General features: G+C 40.5%; 1 non-coding gene across 1 annotated transcript; it reads left to right on the forward strand.

The window, feature by feature from the left end:
- The first annotated feature begins 6312 nt into the window (after positions 1-6312).
- LOC128044069 (small nucleolar RNA SNORA40) lies at positions 6313-6421 on the forward strand. The gene has a single exon (XR_008199047.1). It is a non-coding gene; the product is annotated as a small nucleolar RNA SNORA40 (small nucleolar RNA).
- Positions 6422-7005: the final 584 nt, after the last annotated feature.

Genomic DNA, 7005 nt, shown 5'->3' on the forward strand with positions numbered 1-7005 from the left:
ATGTTCTCCTCCAGGGAATCTTCCTAACCATGGATTGAACCCACATCTCTTAAGTTTCCTGCATTAGCAAGCAGATTCTTCACCATGAGTGCCACCTACAACTGCTATCATTTTGGTGCATTTTTTAATATCTTTCCTTAATACACAATTTTAAAAATAGAAGTAAAAGTGTATATACAATTTGTAAAATGCTAACCTGATTTAAATTATGTCATGAACATATTTTTATGTTGCTGTAGTCTTTGTAATATTTTTAACGGCTGCATAATATTTCATCAAATAGACATGGCAGAATTTACTTAACCACTTCTCTTCTGTTGAACATGTAGGTTGTTGTTTCAAATGTTTTATTATGAAATATATGTAATTTCCCCCCAATTTTTTCTTATTTCTTCAGCTTAGATTACTGGAAGAGGGATGTTGGATCAAAGGGTATGAGAATTTAATGATTCTTTTGTTTTTTAAAATTTATTTTTAATTGAAGGATAATTGCTTTACAATACTGTGTTGGTTTTTGCCATATATCAACATGAATCAGCATAGGTATGCATTTGTCCCCTTCCTCTTGGCCCTCCCTCCCACCTCCCACCCCATGCCACACTCTAAGTTGTCACAGAGCACCTATTTGAGCTCCCTGAGTCATACAGCAAATTCCCACTGGCTATCTATTTTACATACGGTGGTGTATACGTTTCCCAGTGGCTCTTGATATTTACTTCCAAATTGTTTTCCAATAGGTTTTCACTGGGGCTTCCTCGGTGGCTCAGCTGTAAAGAATCTGCCTGCAATGCAAGAGACATGGGTTTGATCCATGTGTCAGGAAGATCCCCTGGAGGAGGGCATGGCAACCCGCTCCAGTGTTCTTTCCTGAAGAATGCCATGGACAGAGGAGCCTGGTGGGCTACATACAGTCTATAGGGTCACAAAGAGTTGGATGCTCCTGAGCACGCATGCACACAGGTTTTCACTCATTTATAATGCCACTGGAAATATTAGAATATCCATTTCACTGCATCTAAAACAAGAACTTGGTAGCACAATTTTAGTAAATTAGGAACTAGAAAAATATTTCCTTGGGAACTAATTTTAAAGTCAGCTGCGGGGCTTCCCTGGCAATCCAGCAGTTAAGACTCTCCACTGTCAGTGCAGGGAGCACAAAACTTAAGATCTCCTCATATGCTGCATGGTGTGGCCAAATAAATAAATAAAATAAAATTGGTTTGACTTCTCTCTCTCCCTCCCCAAATCAAAAAATATATATATTTGAAAAAAATTTACAAAAACATGTAAATAAGTGTGTAGTTTCTCAAAATTAGTACTTTGAAGGGAATCACTTGTTTAGATGTTTGTCTTCTGATATTTTTGTTTTTTTAAAAAATTAACCTCATCACTTCACATTCACACCTCCAAAGAAAAACACAGGAGCAATTATAGTCAACCTGACAAAAACACTGGTGTGATGACTCATATCCTGTCCACTTGAGTTTGGCGCTGGCGCTATACTGCTGGGCCCGACACTGCTGGGAGCCTGCCGTTGCCTAAAGGCTTCTGGGGGTGGGATTGTCTCTGCTTTGAAAGAGGAGGGATCACCTTTTAAAGTGAGTGGAGAAGACTGGCTTTACCCTCTTATCACAATTACACCAGCTAAAAAGGGCCCAGACAGGTGGAAAATTCCAGATACCCGTTGCTGCTGCTGCTGCTGCTGCTGCTAAGTTGCTTCAGTCGTGTCCGACTCTGTGCTACCCCATAGACGGAAGCCCACCAGGCTCCCCTGTCCCTGGGATTCTCCAGGCAAGAACACTGGAGTGGGTTGCCATTTCCTTCTCCAATGCATGAAAGTGAAAAGTGAAAGTGACGTCGCTCAGTCCTGTCCGACTCTTAGCGACCCCATGGACTGCAGCCTACCAGGCTCCTCCGTCCATGGGATTTTCCAGGCAAGAGTACTGGAGTGGGGTGCCATTGCCTTCTCCGCAGATACCCGTTACTCCCCTACTAAAGCAATGATCTTTTTGTTTTGTTTTTAATTATGATAACTTTTCAGTTACATAAGAAACCTACATTAATTGTAAATGTATAAACAAGACAGGCAAAAACAATAAAAAGTACAGCGTATTTCCCAATTCTGAGCAAAAACCATCCAGATTTTGACATATGTGCCCTCACACCATCTTCTCTAAGGCACATTTTATCAAAACCATCATGCCTCGTGTGCTCAGTCCCTCCGTCGTGCCCAGCTCTTTGCGACCCCATGGACTGTGGCCCGCCAGGCTCCTCTGTCCATGGAATTCTCTAGGCAAGAATATCGGAGCGGTTTGCGATTTCCTTCTCCAGGGGATCTTCCCGACCCAGAGATCAAGCCTGTGGCTCTTGCTTCTCTTGCATTGGCAGGCAGGTTCTTTATCTCTGAGCCACCTGGAAAGCTCAAGGAGACTGAGGCAGAGAAGTAATTTGCCTAAGGTCACAAAGTTTATAAGTTAACTAACTGGAATATTTTTTCCATGTTGTTAAGTTCATTTCCACACAACTTTATGAATGGCTGCACGGTATCTCACTCTGTGGATGAAGTAGCATTTAATTGTTCCACTTCCTTTTATGAGACATCTAGATTATTTCCATTTTTCAGTGTTATACACATCACTAAGATACTTACTATGTGACCTTTGTGCACATCCTTGATTATTTCCTTTTAGGCTAAATGCCCACAAGAAGAGTTGTGTTGATTTTTATTTCCCTCAAAGAGATGTTCCTTTCTCTATGTTTTTCATGATCTTAAATATTGTAAATTTTACCACTATCGCCTACAGCAATATTTTAAAATTCATTTTACCAGTTCTGAGAAATGAATTCCAGTGCTAAAGGGTGAGTCATTTCTCCAAAGTAAAAGAGCCAGGGCCTCATATCTCCCCCCTTTCCATGCTGTCTTGCTTTTTACAGGTGCTGAACTTCATGGCTTATCCACTTGTTCACTGGCCAGGAATGAGGAGTGTTAACCTGGGACAAACCAATTTATGCAGGCAAGATTCTTTTGGTCTATGAGTCAGCATTCACTCATTCAGTAAATATTTGAATAGTTACTTCATGAGTAGTACTAAGCAGAGGTTATGGGGTTCACAGGAAAAAAAATTTAGAACATGCTAAACAAAACATTTAGCACATTATACACAATAATTGCTCGAGAAATCAATATTTATGCCAGGCACTGTGCTAATTGCCCAAGGAGTGTATTATCTCCTTTAATTCCTACACCAGCCTGCAGAATTGGGTTCTTTTTTTAATATTTATTTTTATTTATTTATTTGGCTGCACTGGGTCTCAATTGTGGCATGTGGGATCTAGTTCCCTGACTGAGATTGAACCTGTGCCCCTTGTATTAGAAGTCATTCTTAACCAGTGGACAGCCAGGAAATTCCTGGGGATCTTTTATTATTCCCATTTTGCAGATAAGAAAACTGAGGCCTAGAGAGGTTTACCCAGATTGAGCAACATGTATGTGGTGTTCAGATTTGAACTGAAGACTCCAGAGTCTGTGCTCTTAACTATTACGCTGTACTACAAAACACAGTTTCTCCCCTTAAGACTCATGTAATCTTAACAATGCTAAAACTGAAAACAGCTAACTTACATGCCAAGCACTCTGCTAGGCCTTTATGCTTATCGATCATTTAATTGATATGACAGCTCTATGAAATAGATACTATTGTAATTATACTTGTTTTATAGATGAGAAGATAGACATTCTGAAAGTTTAAAGAACTTGCATGAGATACAAATAACCACTAAATGGTAGTACTAGAAGCCAAGATAGACCAAAGCATTTCTAGGGCTTGCCTAGTGGCTCAGTGGTAAAGAAGCAGCCCGCTGATATAGGAGACACGGGTTCGATTCCTGGCCCAGGAGGATCCTGTATGCTGTGGAGCAACTAAACCTGTGCACCACAACTACTAAGCCTGTGCACTAGAGCCCAGGAACCACAACAAGAGAAGCCACCACAACCACAACACTCTGCACCACGATGAAGCGTAACTAGACCCCTGCTAACTAGAAAGCCCATGCAGCAACAAAGTGCCTCCCCAAAAAAAACAACCCAAAGAATTACTGTATAGGGAATGTGATGAATGCAAATCAAGTGATGCTACTCAGCTGTCATCAAATGTCAGAAGTCACAGGAAGGAAGCTTCATGACCTTCTTGTGTTCCAGGAATGATCACAGAATGACAGAAAGGGAAAATCCTGTCTGCTTGTGAGGCTTGGTGTTGAAAGCCTTCACACAGGTTATTTCATTATATCCTCTACGTGATGAAGATGTCAAATTTCCTCACTTTGACAGATGGGGAAATGGATTCGCTAGAAAGTGATGCAATATGTCCAAGGTCACACAGCTGGTAAATGGCAGGGCTAGAACTGGAACCTATTTTGTCTCTCAGGCCTGAGCCCTTAACCACTATGTTACCTGCTTTCTATTATTTGATCTTGCTTTTTGGTTGTGTGGGAGTCACATAGCCAGAGATGAATGGAAAAGTCAAAGGTAAATGGATATTAAGGAAGATAATGTATAACCAAGAGTATTCAAGAACATTCAAGCAAAAGGAAGCAAATCTGCTTGGTCAGTGCTACAGATTCATTTGTTTTGGGAAGGAGCCCCTTGTTTGCATACCTTTGATGACTACATGAACTGTACAAATGTCTGTTTCTACCATTGTAATGGGAGCTATTAAAAACAGGGACTGTATCTTAGACACTGTAAGCCAGTGTCTAGCATTATTGCTTATTCACTAAGTCCTGTTCGACTCTTTTGTGACCCCATGAACTGTAGCCCACCAGGCTCCTCTGTCCATGGGCCATTCCAGGCAAGAGTACTGGAGTGGGTTGCCATTTCCTTCTAAAGGGATCTTCCCAGCCCAGGGATCAAACCCACATCTCCTGTGTCTCCTACATTGGCAGGCAGATTTTGCCACCTGAATGGCAGGCAAACTTCTCTTGCCACAAGGCAAAGCCTAAGGAGTTTATCGAGAAAAACACTAAACTCTATTCAAGGATATAAGAAGACCTGGATCAATGTCATGATCCAGATAACCTCAGCTGTGTAAAGATTTCATTCATTTAACAAATATTCAGAGTGACTATCACAGGCCAGATATTGTTCTGGGTACTAGGGGTACAGCAGAGAACAAAAGAGAGCACCTATCTTCACGAATCTTGTATTTTTAGTAGGGAAGCAGTGATTAGATAATCTAAAGTTGGATAGTAATAAATGCTATGATAATGATTAAATAAAAGAAAGAAGGGGTAATGGGTAGTGAGTGTGCTACTTAATTTAGGATGGTTGTGGGGGTGCTTATCAACGTTTTAGCGGAGACCTGAAAGAGATGAAGGAAGTCTGCCACATTGAATTCTGGCGAGAGAACACTCCATGCAAATGTCAGTTCTCCTGCCTGAGAGAAAAAAAAGTCTATGAAAGCTAAGTCTATTTTCAGAGGGAAATAACAGTAGGGAGACCTGCTCTACTGGTAGAACTGGCTCTACCACGAAGCCACAGTCATAAAAATATTGTGTTGACACTGAAACAGAGAAAATGATCAATGGAATGGAATGGAGAGCCTAGGAATGGGAGCTTAACGTGATAAAAGTGACATCATGAAACACTGGAACGATTGTTTTTCCCTTGGTAATAGAAAAATGAATTTACTATGTAGAGAAAAAAGCTGAATTTTTCCCTAAATGTGCAAATTAAAACTATAAAGCTATTACGAGACAGTACAGGAAAATCTTTGTTACCCAGGTATAAATAAAGACTTCCAAAATGACTCCAAATTCTAAGGTCAAAATTTAGGACATCTACTAAATTAATGACATAACAAATTTGCATGAAGGTTGCAGACTGGGAGAAGGTATCTGCAGTGTTTAAACAAGGAGGGACTTCCCTGGTAGTCCAGTGGTTAAGACACCACCCTCTCGATGCATGGGGCCCAGGTTCAGTCCCTGGTCAGAGAACTAGATCCTGCACGTGGCAGCAAAGATTGAAAATCCAGTGTGAGGCAGCTAAGACCCAGAGCAGCCAAATAAATAAATAAATGTTAATAAACAAGGAATAATGTCTAGAATATACAATCACTACAAATCAACAAGACAAGAAATCAAATAGAAAAACAAGCAAAGGATATATAAATACCTTAGTATTTTTTCACATACTAAGCATACAGAAAAATGAAAGTGTCAACTTTAATTATAATCAGAGAATACAAATCAAAACACCTAAGAACTCCCACTTTAACCGCTACCAGACTAGCAAAAATCAATAGCACTTGTGTTTTGTTTTTTTTTGTTTAATCTGTGGACAAAGACAGGTGAGAAAAGAAATCCTCTTCTGCAGCCCAGAAGTCTTTGTTTAGTATGAGTTTTGAGACAGATAAGAAGGATCATGATACCTGAAAGAGATTCAAGTGGTGGAAGTATTGATAAACACAAAGGTTGCTTCCAGGACTATAGATTCGATCATTTAAAAGCTTAAGATATGCAGGAAATTACCAACTACAATGATTTAGTACTCTAAATTTAATATTGACATGAAACAAAGATGGCTTCCTTTTTTAGGCTTTTATTTTGAGGGTATGAACTTTAAAAGTGAATTACCATACCCCAGTGATCTGTACTAGTCTTTTTTTTTTTTAAGAGCTTTAGTTATTTATGTATTTTTGGCTGTGCCGGGTCTTTCTCTGGTTGTGGAGAACAGGGCTTACTCTCTAGTTTCAGTGCCCGAGCTTCTCACTGCAGTGGCTTCTCTTGCTGCAGAGTACAAGCTCTAGGGCTCCAGGGCTTCAGTAGTTGGGGTCCCTGGGCTCCACGGCACAGGCTTAAAAGTTGAGGCACATGGGCTTAGTTGCTCTGCGGCATGTGGGATCTTTCTGGATCAGGGATTGAACTCGTGTATCCTGCATTGGCAGGCAGATTCTTTACCACTGAGCCATCAAGGAAGTCCCACCTGTACTGTTCTGAGGTGTGATAGCT

This window comes from Budorcas taxicolor, chromosome 2 (assembly GCF_023091745.1).
Source record: "Budorcas taxicolor isolate Tak-1 chromosome 2, Takin1.1, whole genome shotgun sequence".
NCBI lineage: Eukaryota > Metazoa > Chordata > Mammalia > Artiodactyla > Bovidae > Budorcas > Budorcas taxicolor.